General features: G+C 33.3%; 1 protein-coding gene across 3 annotated transcripts in view; it reads left to right on the top strand.

Moving 5' to 3' along the window:
- Tenm1 (teneurin transmembrane protein 1) overlaps positions 1-20,071 on the top strand; it is a 529,849-nt gene that overhangs the window by 231,321 nt on the left and 278,457 nt on the right. The window lies entirely within an intron of this gene.

The following is a 20,071-nucleotide window of genomic DNA, read 5'->3' as shown; positions in this document are numbered from 1 at the left end:
GTAATGGCTCTATGCTGTGCTGCCCTCAATCCCCTAGAGGAAATCACACCAATATCAATGGGACATTAATAGATGTTCTATGCATCATGACTCTGTAAGTGGTCATTGGAAAGCAAAGGAATTCCAGTACAAGAAAAGAGTGGCAACCAACCCCATCCCCATATCTACCCACTATACTTTTTGGGTCAGCATGAAAATAATTTCTTTGAATTAAGTTTTGAGGTCATAAAATTTGGTAAAGAAAGATATGGAGTGGTACTGATTATATGAAGATATCATGGAATGGCTATTGTCATCACTCCCCCATAAATCTGTAATATTTTCCATCTGAATCAAAAAATATGTCCTTATGCTTCATCCTCTCTGATATTTTGGCATCAGTGATGTATCAGTGCCAGTCAGAAACACATTTGCTTGAATTTACAAATCAGCCATATGCAGTAGTAGTCAGGAAGACAGATGACAATATGCAATGCATCAAGAAAAGGCGAGGTTAAGACACTTCATCAGTGATTGTGAAGGGCACAAACAGAGCTTCTCTGGCAATCTCTGATGTTTTGATCAAGTTTCTCCACAGTCAGCAGTTTATATAAGAGGCAATAGAAACTTACAAGAATACATTGTGCCTGGGGTCAAATGGACTCTTGCATCAAATCAGTTGGGGAGTAGGAGTTTCTGGCTCTCAGACCCAATATCTTCAGTTAATGACATAGATGATTTTTTTCCTTTGCCATGAAATTAGCAGTGATTCCTACCACCTTCAGGGGCTGCAGGTAGTGTGCAAACTGTTCAGATGAAATAATCGAATTCCATGAATCTTGCCATGATATGCTATATGATCCATGTGTTAAAAGTTGATCAAAATGGATATTAACAATACAGAACTGGGAAAGATAGAATATAGAATCCAGTTCTCTGATTCAAAGTGTAGGAATTAGACTATCCAAAAGGGAAAAGGGCCTGCTTCGCATTATTCTCTGTATCACTGATTTTAGTGCTTTCTTCTGTCTCCTTTATACTAGCCCAAATTGTCTTACTTTCTGTGGCTATTATTACAGTAGAGTAGAAAAGGTGAAAATGCTAGAGTCAGAAGAGTGCAGTTTGTTCATTTTTCCCATCTCAAAACAAAAGTGCAAAAACTTCCCTACTGAGGGAAGCAATATAATGGAATGAGGCATGTTCTAATTTGGGAATATTCAAGATTTTTAATAAGAAAATAGAAATGAAGATTCTTCCCATTCAATAAAAAACCCAGTGTCCCCTCATATAATGTTTGCTAAATGTAGATAAGTATGCTTACCAAAAATATCTTTTAATTGCTAGCCACTTCATCAGTGTCTCTCTACCTACATTTCCTCATCTTTAAAATGGGAATGTTGATAATACCTTCCTCCAGGTTTTCTATAATTAAATGAAACAAAAGCATGTAAAATACCCAGGATATTGCTTGGCAGATATAAATAAAGATTAATGATATTATCAGTGGAACAGGATTTTTATGAAATTATTAATTTGAGCTGAGATAAGCATAATCAGCATACAATTTATCCTAATATGAACTGCTCTTGTTTCCTTACTTTCCAAAGTCATCTAAAACAATTTTCAGAGCCTGAATGTATGTCTCACAATAATCCTCTAATGAGTTTGTTATTTACTTCTGCCAATTTGAAAATAGCCATCACTTTTCCTTCATTTTACTAATTTCCCTCTCTGTGGTGTTTCACCTTTTAAATGGTTTTGTATTTTTTATCTAGAGGCCATGTCTAGGTTGAAACATTTTTATTAGAACATATTATAGCTCATAATATTCAACAAGTAACTCAGTATAAAATGGTAAAACAAAACCATTTTACATTATCCTATAGAAAATTATCAATCCTTTTGATGTCATGCTTAATACCCAATTGCTTCTTGCAGTAATGATGATCATAATGACAGATTCAGTCTTACCACTGACTTTTTCTCCACTTCACAAATGTACTAACTTTCTAGCAGTCCATCTAAGCAAGAATCTGGAGAATGGTGGTGTAACTTTAGTCTAATTACAAATCTGCCATTCGTGCATTTTTTCACAGCCTTTCTTTAAAATAATTTATATATTCATCATACAGTACCCTTTGATATAATATGTTCCATAAGTTTTATCTCCACCATTTTAAGTGGCAGTTTTACCTGTCATAAATAAAAATATTAATTAAATCCAAATTAAACATACTAAAATGACAGAATGCACCCATGTCACATACAACGAATTTACAGGACTATAGTTAGCTCTTCTTGCTCAGAATGAAGGCATTTTGATTAAAGACAAATACGATATTTATTTTCACTTGGAATTCCAGAATGCTGTGTACTTGATATATAGTATGAGACATTATTTCATAAGCAAATTACAAGTGGACATCAAATACATATCTTGCATCAAGAGATATTTTCTCAAGAAGAGGAAGTAACTTTTCTAAGCTCTTCTCAAACAGGAATTTCTTAGCTCTCTTAGGGTAGGGAAATTAAAATGAAATACCTGCAAAATATATAAATATGTACTGGAAAGCATAGTAAAAGGAGCATGGAGAGCAGGTTAGTAATTTGGGAGATTCACATGCTTAACAAATTTTTACAAGAGCAAGAATCAATCTTGAAAATTCAGAAAAAAAATCAAGAAATGTATGTGTTTTTAGTAAACAGTTTTAATTCTATCACATAAAGAAGTTTTGCTCTTGTTTTACCCAATTTCTACCTCACCCACTTATATATAATGTATATATATATAGATAGATAGATAGATATAGATATATAGATATGTTATGTGAATATTTTAGACCCATACTATGTAAGTTGTTAAGCTATACTTATTCCAAACTGAATAAGAATAAACTAAATTAGAGCAATGGCTTTTAAACAGATATCAGGTTAACCCATTTTAAACTTCAGAAATATGACTAAATTTCCATTTAGGACACCCAGAATGGGGGGGACTATCACCAATAAAATATATAATTTGTTGTAGTGAGCACCAGGAGATAGCATCTTAAATGGCAAGGTTTTATCCATTTGAGGTTCAGCAGTATTCCCTGCATAGAGAGGTGAAAACATACTTGTTTTCATAAATGCAAGTATATGTTAATACCAAATGTTGCAAAAAAATGAAGGATACAGGAGCCTGGAAGGAAATGAAGATAGTAAGCAGAAACAGATCATGAAAGGTATTTTAAATCATGGTAAGGAACTTGAAATTTATTCCTAGAACAAATGGGAGGGGTTTTTTTAATGGTTTTTTATTAGGGCAAGAAAATTATTTGCTCCAATTTACATTTAGAAAAATCACCCTAATAGCAGTTCTGAAGTTGGGCTTGGCAGGCAGTGTGATAGAACTTGTAAAATTGAAGCCATGAAGTCAAATTGGGAAACTATAATAGTAATACAGGTGAGTGATAGTGAGAGCATAAACTTCTGGGAATGGAAAAGGTGACAGAATTAAGAAGTACTTAGAAGATAAAACACACTTGACTTACTGACTTATTAGATGTGGCAGGAAAGAGAAGAATTGTTGTCTGATGTAGGGACTGGGTAGATGGTGATACTGTTAGCCAATGTAGGAAATTCAAGGAAGAGATACAATAGAAATAAAAAGGATCATAAAAGACTATTATGAACAGTTGTGCATCAACAAATTGGATAACCTAGAAGAAATGAATAAACTTCCTTATGCATATCACCTACCAAGACTGAATTATAAAGAAATAGAAAATGTTAGCAAATCAATAATGAATAAGGAGATTGAATTAATAATAAAAAGCTTCCTGACAATGAGAAGCCCAGGACCAGATGGCTTTACTGATAAATTCCACCAAACATGTGAAGAAGAATGAATTCCAATTCTTCTTAAACTATTTCCAAAAAAAGAAAAATAGAGAATACTTCCAAACTGATTTTACAAGGCCTGCATCACCCTAATACCAAAGCCAGAAAAAAGCACTAGAAAAAAGAAAGAAAGAAAGAAAAGAAAAAACTTCAGGCAATATCCCCAATGCACATAGATCTCTCAACAAGATAGTAGGAAACTGAATTCAATAGCACACTGAAAATTTCACCAGCCATGATCAAATAGGATTCACCTCAATGATGCAAGGATATTTCAATGTACATAAATCAGTAGGTTATACATTACATTAACAAAATGAAGGACAAAAATGTGATCATTTCAAGGCATGCATAAAAAGTATTTGACACAATTCAGTATCTCTGATTAAAAGATTTCAACAAATTAGGTATGGAAGGAATGATTTTAAACAGAGTAAAAACCATAAGAGACAAAACCATAGCTAACATCATACTCAGTAGGGAAAATTTGACAGCTTTTCCTGTAAGATTCAGAGTAAGACAAGGATGCCAACTCTTACCAATTCTGTTCAGTACAATACTGGATTTCCTGGCCATAGAAATGAGACAAAAGAAATAAATGGCATCCAATTTGGAAATGAGAAAGCCAAATCATCACCATTTGCAGATAGCATTATCTTTTTTTCATATTTATGTTTAAATGACACATAAAATAGAAATTATACTTATTTAGGAGGTTTCAATACTTACATATATTATGTGTTTAAATGAGGTTGAACATAAGTATGTTTATTTATCATTCATGGCAAAAATCTTTCAAAATCCTTCTTTCTAGCTTTTTAAAGTGTACAGTACATTATTGTCATCTATAGTTACCCTACTCTACAATAGCACACCAGAGCTTCTTGCTCCTAAGTGTATCTTAGCATCCTTTCCTAATCTCTCCCTCTCTCCTACTCTCCCTAAGCTCTAGTGATCATCATTCTACTATTATCCTCTAGGAGATCAACTTTTTTAGATTCCACATGAGTAACATCATGTGATACTTATTCTTCTGTGCTTGGTTTATTTCACTTAGCATAATGATCTCTTGTTCCTTCTGTGTTGTAAATAATGGGATTACATTTGTTTTATGGCTGAATAGCATTCCATTGTGTACCTGTATCACATTTTCTTTCAACGTAATCTTATATATATAGTAGTTTCATCTTATTTATGGGGGACACATTCCAGGACCTCCAGCAGATGCTTGAAATTATGGATAGTACTGAACCCTATATATACCATGTTTTTTCCTATATACACATGTCTATGATAAAATTTAATTTATAAATGAGGCACAGTAAGAAATTAACAATAACTAGTAGAACAATAGAAAAATGACAACAGTATATTATAATAAAAATTGTGAGCATGTGCTGTCTCTTTCTCTCTCTCCAAATATCTTAACTTCTCATTACACTACCAGTAATATTTTCAGGAAACAGTTGACTGCAAGTACCTAAAACCATAGAAAGGGAACCATAGAAAGTACAGGAGGCACTTATGTATAAAAAACCCTAGACTCCATGAAAAAAAACTGTTAGAACTAATAAATGCATTCATTAAAGTTGCAGAATACAAAATCAACACACAAAAATTTGTGGCATTGCTCTACCTCAACAGTGAATTACCTGAAAAAGAATTTGATTGCCACCCAATCTGTGTCTTCATACATGTACTTTGGATAATGATGTCCATCACATTCCACCATCCTTGCTAATCTCTTGCCCCTTCCCTTACCCTTCCACCCCTCTTCCCTATCTAGAATTTATCTATTCCTCCCATGCTCCCCCAACTTACCCACTATGAGTCAGCCTCCTTATATCAGAGAAAACCTTCGGCATTTGTTTTTTGGGGGAATGGCTGACTTCATTTAGCATTATCTTCTCCAATGCCATCCATTTACCTGTGAATGCCATGATTTTATTCTCTTTTACTGCTGAGTAAAATTCCATTGTGTACATATGCCACATTTTTTTAATCCATTCATGTACTGAAGGGCATCAAGGTTGGTTCGACAGTTTAGCTATTATGAATTGTGCTGCTATAAACATTGATGTGGCTGTGTCTCTGTAGTATGCTGTTTCTAAGTCCTTTGGGTATAGTCTGAGGAGAATGATAGCTGGGTTAAATGGTGGTTCCATTCCCAGATTTCCAAGGAATCTGCATACTGCTTTCCAAATTGGCTATACCAATTTGCAGTCCCACCAGCAATGTATGAGTGTACTTTTTCCCCCACATCCTCGCCAACACTTATTGTTGTTTATCTTCATAATAGCTGCCATTCTGACTGGAGTGAGATGATATCTTAGAGTAGTTTTGATTTGCATTTCTCTAATTGCTAGAGATGATGAGCATTTTTTTCATATATTTGTTGATTGATTGTATATCCTCTTCTGAGAAGTGTCTGTTCAGGTTCTTGGCCCATTTTGATTGGGTTTTTTTTTTTTTGGAGTTTAGCTATGATATTATAGGGGAATTATGACTGTGAGTGAATGGAAAAGCTTAAGATGGTCATGGTAACATATCAGAATATTAGATATCAGGCTTTGAGCATGAAATATGATTCCCTATTTATTTTGGAAGTTAAGGAAGAGGTATGAAGAGTTCTTTCCAGATGAAATCATTTGTTCTGAGAAGGCTAGATTCTTGACCAAGAATGATCTCACAAGGTAGTCTTCCCTGGTTGGATTCATAGGCATATTAACAAGTTACACAGAAGTATAGACAGCATATAAACCAGAACACAATACTGTATTAGAACCTCCATGCACAGAAGACCCACCTTGATATCCACATCAGATAATGGCTTCTCAAGAACTCCTCCCTTGGGGAACATAAATAAGTACAGTCACTATGGAAACAGTATGGAGATTCCTCACACACAAAAAATATAAATCTACCATATGATCCAGCTGTCCCACTCTAGGTATATATTCAAAGGAAATAAAGCCAGCATATTAAGGAGATAGCTGTATTCCCATGTTTATTGCAGCATTACTCACAATAGTTAAGATATGGAATCAGTCTAGGTATCTATCAACAGATGAATGCATAAAGAAAATGTGTACATATATACAATGAAATATTATTTGATCATTATAATGTGTGGGTATGTGTGGCAGGGTTGGGGGTGAGAGGTAGGAAAAGGTGGTTGGATTTGGGGATTTTTTGCAATGCATGCTCTATGCATGTATGAAATATTACACTGACTCCCATTAATGTGTAAATCAATATATGTTAATAAAATACAATTAAAAATAAAGACATACTCTCCCTTGGGAGTCCTATTGCTCTCTATGGGACAATAATGGACAAATTAAGAGGGATCAATGACACACTATAATTTTCTGCTGATCAAAATCTCATTAAAGTATTGCCAATCTGCATAGTTAACTTTTGAAGTAATTGCCACCATGAGAGTTTCTAAGGATGGGCTTCAAAATAATCTGATAGTTGATTGAATGTGATAACAGGAAATTCTTAACTGAAAGAAAACACACATGATCTGATACCTTATAAAGAACCATTGATTCTATTGCATTTCTTTTTCATTAAAGGAGCTTGGTGTTCTGATGAAATGATCAGAAAACTTCAGACTAGCATATGTACATATAACTTCAGAGAAGGTTTTTGAGCTCTCAGATAAACTAGTTGCGGTTCTGACCTCAAATCAACACAAATACAATTTTGACAGCAACCAGTCTATACTGCTTTACTGCCTCCTACAGATGAGACAAGATTTTACTCATTAATAGTCATAAGTTTTATTAAGTCAACTTGTTCCATTGTTGTTTTAGACAAACTGCTTAATTCAGTTTTGCCCTTTGTTCATTTAAAAAAGAACCTAGATTCCCTTTGATCTTGAATCTGAATTTTAATTATACAGATATTAAATATGAAAAATAACAGTAGCACATAATTGTCTTTTTATGTGGTACTGGAGATTGAACCAAGGGTCTTATACATGTAGGCAAGCACTCTATCACTGAGCTACAGTCCCAGTTCCATTATTGTCTTTTGTATACAGCATATCTACAAATGCTTTGCAGAATTGACAAAAATAGTTATGGGTTTAAATGAAAATAATATTAACTAAAGATAACAGAGCACAGATTTTTGTGTTTACTCATAATAAGCAGCCAAATTAATACTAATTATATAAATATTTAGAGAGAGATTCCAGCTGTCAAGAAGTTAGAAATAAGTATACAGTTGTCCCTTAGTGTCCATGGGGGATTGGTTCCAGGACCTGCTACAGATGCCAAAATCTGTAGATGCTCAAGTGCTTTATATAGAATGCCATAGTACTTGCGTATGAACGCACTATGTCCATCCTCGTATATATTTAAATCTTCTCCAGATCATTTTTAAATACAAATACAAATCATATGTAAATACTCTGTATATAGTTACCATGCTGTGTTATTTATGGAATAATGACAAGAAAAAGTCTGTACATGTTCAGTATGGATATAATTTTTTCCAAATATTTTCCATCTGTGGTTGGTTGAATCCACAGATGCAGAACTCATGGATATGAAGGACCAATTAGTATTATACTAGCAAAGAAAATGGAAAGTTTTGAAATGGAGTGATTTTGTTAAAAATAATGTGCTACATTCAGTCATAGAATCCTTATGAACCAAATACTTTGAAACTAACAGCATAGTGATTTCCCCACCAAGTAGCAGAGAGTTAAGACGATTTCAAAAATATACTTTGTCTTATCATGGTGGTAAAGCTAGCCTTAGTCTGGCAGTCCTTAAGTAGTTGAGGGACAGATGACTTTTTTTTGTTTGTTTGTTACTAGGATTCAACCCAGGGGCATTTAACCATTGAGCCACACATTCCCAGCCCTTTTTATTTTTTATTTTGAGACAGAAATTTGCTAAATTGCTTAGGGCCTCGCTAAGCACCTGGGGCTGGCCTTGAACCTGCAATCCTTCTGCCTCAGCCTCCCACATTGCTGGGATTATAGGTGTGCACAGCCACGCCCAGTGGATCAGATGACTTTTGAGCCTAGTTGAACTGTTTAGATTTTTGGAAATGAAAGTTCTTATGCCAATGGGAAAATGTGGTAAAGCTGTGCACATACTCAGTGCTGTTCAAGGCTACATATCACATGCTCAAACATTATCATGTAGAATGTTACAGAAATGGCACTAGTTAAGATTTACCAACATAAGAGGCTGTGAGTGTATTTGAAAGCCAGATGGAACAAATAGATCCTTTCTTTGTCATTGCTAAAACACAGCCTGTTCCAAGACTGAATAAAACCCAAACAAATCATTAGTATCTTTGGTTTCTCTTCCAGCCTATGGAATGCTTCTAGATTGGTTCCCTGACCATATCCTACCCTTGTATTATTCAACATGAAACTCTTGTTGCTGATAGGCAACATTGAGTCTTTTGAATCAGTGAAACAGTAAATGTAGAACATAAGAATGGGGGTAATTTAAAGGATAAGAAATTTAATGGACAATCAACAATTAACTATACTTTGAAAAAAAATGATAAAATAAAGAATATGGAGTCCAGCGATAGGGATATCTTTTGACCTAAAGGAAACATTATTCATTATTAGCATATATAACAAGGTGAATACTATAGTCCTATTTTTATAGGCAGTAATAATGTACATGCTTTTGTGATTTGAGTACATAGGAACGATATAAAAATATTTAGATTACTCACTATCTCAGTAGCATCCTGGCTAATGAGGCCAAGGTCATGGGCTGAGTTACTATTTCAGCCTGTTTGCTTTGTTCTGCTTCATTACCAAAACCCACAGTCTTAATTTCCCTTTGTGTTTTACTCTCCAAATCAGGAACCTAGTCTTGCCTTCTATTCCCTAACGAAAACTAAATTCAGAGATTAATCTGATAAAATAGTCAGATTTTACCTGATACAAATAGAATTTGTTAAATACTATTAAAATTTTCAAATTTAAGTCAAGAGATTTTACTTAAAACCTGTGGTTTACATAAAATTTTTGTCTTCTCTTGAAAAAATAAAAATATCTGACACCCCTAGACCTGGATTCATCCATTTAACTACACATTTATTGAGTACCTACTATGTGCCAATCAGTACTTCAGTCCTTGGTATGGTGAAGATAATATGTCAATCATTAACTGGGACCAATTAGGGGCTGCTTCCTACAGGATCATGAACTCACCAGTCCATCAGAATACTCATTCCACCTCTTCATTCTATTATATGACCTGCCTTCATTCTAGACAGACATATATAAGATTGCAACCATGTAATAAGTAAGTTAACTCACACTGAAGTATAAGTGGCTATGACAAAGATAAATGTATTATATCTCCCTTAGTTTATTTGCATTTTGTTAGAGGACAGTCTTAAACCACGAATGGCAAATCCCTGACATTGATGTCATTACTTCCCTGTCTCACACCCTTGGAATATATAAGTAATCAAATGCAAACAAACATTCTTTTCTGCTGGGTCTAGGTTCTGTAATTAGAGTTGGCTCAGAAGTTGATATATGTTAGCCATCAGTACTTTAAGCCAAACAAATGAGATATTCATGAATTTCCAAGCCTTGGAAATATTGGAAAGTATTATGTGAAAGGCAGGAAAATATGGCCTGCAAGTACAACACATTGACCTTATTAGTAAATCTGGCCCTTTTCATATTTAAAAATGATAGCCCTAACCAAGGCCAAATATTTTATGGAATTGAGCAAAAAGGCACCAGGTAGGGCTGGGGTTGTAGCTCAGTGGTAGAGCTCTTGCCTTGCACATGTAAGAAACTGCGTTCAATCCTGAGCACTACATAAAAATAAATAAATAAAATAAAGGTATTGTGTTCATCTACAACTAAAAAATATTCTTAAAAAAGAGCACTAGATAGATAAAAATTTATTACATTCCTATTACTAGAGATTCTTTTCAAATGAATGGGCTATAGATATTGAGTACGCAATGTTCAGGTGTATGTATTTTCATATGTATTATATAAATAAAAATTTATATTAACAGTGAATTTGGAGTTCCTACACAGCAGCATTAGCCTCTTAAATCCAAATATCTCCACTGTCCTTCAAAAAGCAATTCAAATCAACAAGGAAAGGAAACAAAACCACACGTAACCTATCCCAATAAAATAACCACTAAACAGAGAATTCTTCAAACTTTAAATTACACATAAGTAGAAAAATTAACACCCAAATTAAGCAGAGTTAGCTCTGTAGCCCATGTCAGACCCGAGAGTCAGAAAAATTAAATGGAAAAGAAGTTATAAGACTTGGGGCCTAGCTGTACCAGAATTGATCAAATTACTCCCATTAAAAAGAAGTCTCATCCTTGATGGGCTGATGCTGAGAACAGATCTCATACCTGGTATATGAGGACACTAGCTACTTTAATTGAGAGGTATGTACTTTAAAGTGCACAGAACTAGAGTTGATGTCCTTGGGAAGGCAATCTAAAGTGGTGGGATCACTAATTTCTCCTCTGTTGGAGGCTTAATGGTGAAAGAAGGAAGCAAAAGGTAGAATCTTAAGATACTACATAAATAAAAGCACATCACAAAATTAAGAGATATATCTAACCCCTATCCAAAAGGCATCATCAATTTTAAAAACTGCACTTTAATAAGAACTAGAAAATTGAGTAACCTAGCAAGTCACCAAAACTCCTGACTTCTGTCTGCGTACAACTCTTACTGCTGGCCCAGCAAAATAAAATATTTCAGAATGAACATAAAAAATAAGATAACATTCCTACAAAGCTCTATAATAAGAGACTAGAAAATAAGAATGCCATTTCACCAGATGAAAAACCTCCCCAAGTAACCAATCCAAAAACAGAATAAAACAGAAATAAAACATTTCAATCTTAATAAAGCATCTTTAAACAAACACTTGAAGATATTAAAAAGGCTCAAATAATAAATCTTGCAACTCAGAGCAGAAATGTGCAAAATGAGAGTTAACTGAATGCAGAAAATGAATTGAAGAATAAGATAAAATCATCTTGAAAATGGAGACTACACTGAATGGTGACCAAGGGAGAAAATATTTTAAACTATAAAGAAACACAATGATAAAAGGCCCTAAAATAGCAAAAAGAATGAATTGAAGAAATAAGTTTAGAGAAAATTATTGTTACAGGAGGTAGGCAAAGAAACCTAAACTACATATCAATATAGTTCCCAAAGTAAAACAAAACAATGAACTAAAACTAATACTAAAAATTATAATCAAAGAAAACTTTCCAGAAATAAAAGACCTGATGGTAAGTAATAGAGGAAACAACCTAAAATACCCTCAAATGCATTGGAAAACTGTCAAACAGTCGATTTCAGGACTTATCCTATTAAAAATATTAAGCTTTAACGATAAAGAAAAAATAATAACCCTTTGGCTCTTGGAGTGGAAAGGGTCATTTATAAAAGAAAGAAAATCAGATTGGCATCAGGCATCTGAACAACAAAGTGATGTAAGGGTAAAACAGCATTTTCAAATGTCCCAAGAAAGAGAGTATGAGCTAAGAACTTTACTCAGACTGGTTGTCCTTTCATTTTTAGGGGCATAGAAAAATAATGTTAGAACTGTGGCTGTGGCTCAGTGGTTGAGTGCTTGCCTGGCATTTTTGAGGCACTGGGTTCAATTCTCAGCACCACATGTAAATAAATAAACAAAATAAAAATATTGCATCCATTTACAACTAAAAATATTAAAAGAAAGAAGAAAAATAATGTTAACATGCAAGAATTTAGGGAATACTCTGGTCACAAGCCCTACTATGAGTCAGTGAACTTTTTCTATAAAGGACCAGATGGTAATATTGTTAAGCTTTGGATGTCTCTGTCACAACTACTCAACTTATAACCTAAAGCAGCCAGAGATAATATGTAAGCAAGTGAGTTTGACTGTGTTCAGATAAAATTTTATTTATAAACACAGAAAAATGAAATCCACAAAATTTTCATGTATCCTGAAATATTATTGCTCCTTTGAAATTTTTCAATCATGTAAAAATGTAAAACCTGTTCTTAGCTTTCATACCAGACAATGGGCCATATTTGGCAAAGAATTGTAATTAATTGAACCGTTCTATAAGACCCAATTAAGACATGAGGAACTATGGTAAATAGTCTGATGGTGAATGCTAGACTTCCTTAATTGTATATTTAAGATTAAAACAAAGGTGGGGACAAGAGAGGAAAACTAGTAAGTAAACTTTTTTTTTCTATCAGTAGTAATAATGCAGCTAAAAATGAGAAAAGAAGAAAAAAGGGAAAGTAGATTGTCACATAGAGAATCAAGGTGAGAAACCAAATAATATGAAGTCAAGCAAGTGAAAAGAGGACTAAAGGAATTAGAAAAGATAATAGTACAAAGGTAATCAGTAGAACATAAGCACAAACCTCAAATAGCCAGTTTTTAAAATATAAAAAAACTATAAAAATACAATAGAATTAGTATAATGCTATAAATATAGCATAAAATAATTATACAATTGAGTTGAAACCAAATTTGTCTGTCCCATCTATGAATGTAAATGATTTAAGTCATGTATTGAAATGTAAAGATTTAAAAATAGCTCAAAAAATAAAATCTAATTTAGTTTGCAAGAGTCACGCCTGAGATAAAGGGAGTCAGAAACAGCAAAAAATTAAAGAGTAAGCAAAGGATTTACTAAGCAAATGGAAACAGAAAGACTATGAGCTTCATATCAGGCAAAGTAGAACTCCGGTTTATAAAAACCATTCAAGACAACAAAAAGGATACTTTACAACAAACTATGATTATGTATAACCACCTATATAACACAAAAACTAAGAAGAAATGCAAAGAAACTATAAGGTGAAATAAACAAAAATACATGAGTAACAGGAAATTTTATCCCACTGTGAGCAATTCATGTCACATGAACCAAAAATAAGTATGCAGAAGAACTAAAAGAACTTAAGATCCGTTAATAAGACGGATCTTAAGGCAATGTGTTGATTATAACACCCTGTTAATAAAGAATATAGCTTCTTTTTAAAGTTTCATAGAACATCCACAAAGTTTGATCATGTATTATGTCACAAAGGGAGCCTCAATGAATTTCATAAATTAGAAATAATGCAAATATCTTTCCAGATAATGGTGAAATGAAATTGCAAAATAATAGGAAAATTTTAAAAACAAGAAAAATTGTTCCACTTGAAAAACTTTAAAAATTTTAGCAACTCTTATATAATTGGGGAAATAAAATGTAAAATTACAAAATTTTCAAGAAGTAATGTTAATAAACACACCCTATGTCAAAATTTATGGAATACAAGTAAGCCATTTAAATAGGAAAAATTCATATGAATAAAATGAAAGAAAATAAATTTTTAAAATTAATAAAATAAACCAGGATCTCAAGAGGTAAATAATAAAGATAAAACACAAGTTGATCGTGTGATAAACAAAAAAATAAGGAAAAATAAATAAAATGATATTAAAACCAATGAAAAGAACAACCTTAAATCAAAAGAAAAGGGGAAATATATGAAAAATAAGAAATAAAGAGGAATAAATAATAGAAACTTTCAAATAACTTTGTGTACTTTGCATAAGCCTTCTGCATTGTGGTTATACTATTTTGTATATTCACCAGCAATTTTTGAAAGTGCCTAAATCTCTATGGACTTGGCCACCAAACTGTGTTGTAAACTTTTGAATCATTGTCAGTTTAACAGATTAGAGATGATATCTCCATGCAGTTTTATTTTTTATTTATCTATTTTGAGTGAAATTTAATCTTTATATATTATTTAAGGATATTTTTGTAAATTTTATATTCATATCTCTTGCCTTCTTTTCTAGTTTTTGTACTCCATTACAAGATTTAGGAGTTTTATTTATTTAAAAAGATTCATCCTTTTGAATATGTAATTCTGACTGCATACTCTTAGGGGATACATTCTAAGGAAAAAAACGCACCAACTTTGAAATTACTTTGTAGGCTTATTTCTAATAGTAGTTTTGGTGTAATAACTCTAATACTATTTTATATATCTTTTAGGACAAGCAAATTAATAAGTATACTGATCCAATTGGAAACAAGGTTTACTGTTGTGCAAAAGGAAATAATTATAAATAATGGAATGAAGACTGGGAATGTAGCTCAGCCGTAGAGCACTTCCCTAATATGTGCAAAGCTGTGGGTTCAGATACTAGCACATGGAATGAGGGAGAGGAAGAACTGTGATTTGGAAGTACAGTTGAAATTATCAAACTGAACGTGTGCTTTTTAAAAATATACATGTGTACAGATTTGTGTGTATATATGTGCATATTTACAAAGTTGATTACAAAACCTAAAAGCTTTTTTCTATGTGTGTATTCCTGCTCCGTCCCCTGAAAGGACTTAAAAGCAATGGCACTAAGTAGTAATGAGCATACCTCATATCTAACCTTTGGTTTCTTAATATATTCCTACTGAAATATACTTGAAGAAATACCTATTTCTAGATCTTTGACAGGAAAAGAAGTACAAAGTAAATCTGGAATATTTTGTTCTAGAAAGCAAGATGTGTTCAGGCATCTCATAATGACATAAAAGACAATTGAAGGCATTCCCCTTGGCTAAATATGATCATCAAAAAGAACAACGATGAGCAACAACCAAAAAAAGGATATGATATTGTAGTATTAAAAAAATCAAATGCTTAATTTCTCAAAATAGACATGAATTATTCTTTAACTTATGTAGGTCCCTTTTTGAATAATTATTGTTTCTAATTTCCATACAAGTAAACTGAGTTTCAGAGAGTTTAAGTAATTTACCCCATAATGTAGAACTAGTGAATGGAAGAGACAGGTCTGACTTTTTTATTTTTAGTGATGGGGATCCAACCCAGTGCCTTGCACATGCTAGGCCACCATACTACCATTTTGCTATGCTCCTGGTCCCCTGTCTGACTTAAAGAGAGTCTATGCCTTCACTTATTACACTAAATAGCCTCTAAAATAAATGATATTATATACCATTTATTACCTAGTTTGTGAACATCTTTCTATGTTATGAAATATTTTCTACAACATTATTTTTAATGGCAGCACCCTTCTATATGGTATATAGTTATTACTTTAATCAATCCCAGATATTGGACATTTGAGTAATTTTTCAATATCTTGCTGTTATATAAAATATCCTGTTGGATATCAATGTTTTATATCTGTTCAGTCTTTTATTAGTATAAATTTTTAAAAGTTCAATTTCTGGATGAAAATATTTTAAAGCATTTCCCAAGTTGTGGATATATTACCAATTTGTCCCAAATATTTTCTAACATTTTACACTACCAGCAGTATGTGGGGGTACTCATTTTCTCTGAATGCTTAAAAACTTTTTGATATCATAATTTATTCAAAAAACAAAAAGAAACCATTTTGATAGGCAAAAGCCTATTTCAGTGTTTTAACTTACATTCCCCCCACCCATGTTTATTGAGATAAGATGAAAAATAAAAATTATATTTATTTTAGGTATATATCATGATGTTTTGATGCATGTATACACAGTGAAATGATGACCATAATCAAATTAACTATCATATCTATCACTTCACATAGTAAAAAAATTTTTTTGTTGGGGGGTGGGGGGTTATAAAGCATTTAAGATCTACTCTAAGAAAACTCAAGCATACAGTTCAGAGGTAAAGTGCACAGTTAGCATGCCTGAGGTCATGGATTCAATCTCCAGCATTGCAAAAACAGAAAATTTCAAGTATCTAATACAATATTAATTATAACCACCATGCTATACATATTAGTTCTCCAGAACATACTCACCCTGTATAACTGAAACTGTATATTTTGACCATTATCTTCCCATTTCTCCTGCCCCTAGTCCCTACCACCTACCATTCTTCTCTCTGCTTCTGTTGGTTTGATTTGTTCAGAATCTACATATAAGTGAGATCATGCAATATTTATCTTTCTATCTCTGGTTTATTTCACTCAGCATAATGTCTTACAGGTCCATCCATCATTTGCAAGTCAAAGATTTTCTTATTTATCAATTATGATATTGTTGATTGGAAGTTTTACCCCTTTTCAAAACTTTGAATGTATCATCCCACCCTCATTGCTTGCAAGGTTTCTGCTGAAAAATCCACTGATATTTTTATGGAAGTTCTCTTGATGTAATCAGTTGCTTTTCTGTTTGTGCTTTTAAAATTTTCTCTTTTTCTTTGAATTTTCATAATTTTATAATAATATGTCACAGTGCACCTTTCTTTATGTTTAATCTATTTGGAGTTCTTTAGGCTTTGTTAATCTGGATGCTCATTTCCCTCTCCAGATTTTTTAAAAAATAATATTCTTATTCCTTTCTCGTTCTTTGCTCCTCCTATAAATTCTACAATGTATGTGTTGGTGAATTTAATGGTGTTCCGTGTTTACCATGGACTTTATTCATTCTTATTTCATTTTTAAAATTTTTGTTCCTCTTCCAGAGTAAGTTTAAAGGAGATTGTCTTTGAGCTCACTTATTCATTCCACTTTATCAGGACTGCTTTTGAAGCTCTTGATGGAATTCTTCAGTTTATACTTTGTGTTTTCCAGCACTAGAATTTGTTTGATTTGTTTGTTTCTTTGTTGAGCTTCTCATAGTCTTTATGTATTTTTATACTGATTTTATTTAGTTTTCTGTGTTCTCTTATATATATCCCACTGAGCTTCGTTAAGCTGATTATTTTCAGTCTCTTTGAGGAAGTACATAGATTCCAATTTCTTTAGGGTTAGTTATAAGTACTTTATCTAGTTTCTTTGGAGGTGTCATATTTTCTTGATTATTCATGATCTTTGTGGCTATATCCCCTATTCCAGTCTTTATAAATCAGCTTTAGCAAGGAAAGTGCTCCACTGGTCAGCTCCTCCACAGATTCTATGTGGGCCATCTTGGAGGATCTGCAGGCAAGCTTGTTTACTGCAATGCTTGAGGCAGGTGGGTCTGATGCTTGAGGCAGGCAGACCTGGAGCCTGAGACAACAGGTGTCACACTGGTACCTTGGGCCACAAGGGATAGCATGGAAAAGGTCTAGAGCCTGGAGCCACAGAGGTGAGCCTAGAGCTTGGGGCTCTGAGTTCCAGCCTGGTGCTAATGTAGGCCTGGAGCCTAGATCTGTAGTAGCCAGACTGGAGGCCAAATCCTTGTGAACCTACCTGGTAATAAGTCAGGCTGAGAGCCTGGGTTAGTAGGATCAGGCCTTAAGCCTGGAGCCATAGAGGTCATCTAAACCCAGGGATAGACCTAGAACCTGGGACTCTGAGGGCCAGCCTGGAGCCTTAAGCTAAGTTTACCTGGAACTGGACAATTCCAGGATCTTTGATCCATGGGAGCCAACTTAGTAGTGAGACTTACTGCAGTGGGTCTGATGCTGGGGTCCAAATGAAGTTGGGGACTCATTTTCCTCTTCCACCTCCACATGAAAAGTAACTCTCTCTGCACTATGCTGCATGGGCTTGTAGGTAGGGTGATACAGGTAATGTAAAACTGTCCTTCACATTCCTTAATGCATTTGTTTATCCCTGTTCTCTATGCAGGTGCCATAATCTTCCAACTTGATTCTTAAGCTATTGTGAAGGAATCTTTCAGCATGGATGATTGTTAAAATTGATTTTTCTGTGAGAAATGAGCACTAGAAATTCCTATTCCATCATCTTACTGAAATCACTCCTCTAGGTTGTATAATTAAATTATCACCATGGTTGAACATATTAAGTTATAACTGTTAATTTACTTTTCTTTTTTGTGAATTGCCTCTTGATATCTTTTGCCTGTGTTTCTATTGGAGGGTATAGCTGATATTTATTAATTTATAAGGAATTTTTATACATTAAAAATTTTAACATTAATTGTCTATTTTAATGTTATATTAAACATGAAAATTAAAGTTTTAAGCCATTGGAAAATAAGATACTGCCATATTCTTTTCCTGTATCTACTAATATCATGCTAAGTCATTTACAAAAACATAAAGAATAAATTTAGATCCATTTTCAGGTATCATATGAAGTTGAGTAATCTTCCTACTACTTACCTTTTCTTTCTTAAAAAAATCTTGAATGTAGTTTAAAAATAGACAATAAGAATTTGGAAAACAAAGTGATCAGTTTTTAACAAAAATCCTAAGATTGAGATTGTAGATCCAATGGAATATATGACTTTGGTTACATATGCCCAGTAATGCAATAAAATCATCAAAGTGTTTCATAAAATGATTATTTTACTGATATATGTGTATTTTTAATTAAAGTGATTTTTTAAAAATAGAGCAGTGAAGTTGGGGATTCAGACTGGCCTATGCAATTACCTGAGATGAATGGACAAAATGAGTTTGAATAACCAGTCTGTGGCAAAGTCCAGAGTTTTATTCTGTGCAAAAGCAACTGGATGGCATAAAAATTTAACCTATACCATTGGCCTCATTAACCCAATATTTCAACCAAATTATTTTAGTACTAAAAGTCATTGAATAGAAGAAATGGATTCCATCTTCTCTTGGCCTTGAACATGGCAGAAGCAGTGTGATTTAGTAGAATGAAACTGAGGGCTAAGTTTTAGTTTCCTCTTCTCTAAAATGAAGAGATTGAACTATATGGTTTGTCTGTGGTGTTTTATTTCCAAAACATGTTGTTAATTTTAGAACACTTTTAGACTTACATTGAAGTTGCAAATATAGTACAGAGAATTACCATAAACTCCTCATTTGCTTTCTACTATTGTTAATATCCTATATAAGCATGGTACATTTATCACAACTAAGAAACCAACAATGATAATTATTATTAACTGAACTCAATCTTTGATTTAGGTATTGACAGTTTTCCCCAATGTGGCTTTTCCATTCCAGGATAAGATATTAAATTTCATGCCTCCTTATCTTCCTCTGGCCTGTAACAATTTTCTTTACAAGATAACCTTGCCAGTTTTGACTGGTCTGATTTTTTTTAGTGCTGGGAATTGAACCTGGGGTCTTGCTCATGCTAAGCAAGTAAGTACTCTACCACTGAGCCACATCCCCATCCCTGATCGGAATTTTTACAGAATGTCCCTCAACTTGGATTTTGCTAATGTTGCTATCATGTTTATACTGGAATTATGAGTTTTAGAAGGAAGATCACAGAGGTGCAATTGTCATTGCATCATATCAAGTGTACATGCTATC

The sequence above is a fragment of the Callospermophilus lateralis genome, chromosome X (assembly GCF_048772815.1).
Source record: "Callospermophilus lateralis isolate mCalLat2 chromosome X, mCalLat2.hap1, whole genome shotgun sequence".
NCBI classification, from domain to species: Eukaryota; Metazoa; Chordata; class Mammalia; order Rodentia; family Sciuridae; genus Callospermophilus; species Callospermophilus lateralis.
The sequence above is the reverse complement of the archived record's forward strand: the minus strand, read 5'-3'. Positions and strand labels throughout refer to the sequence as shown.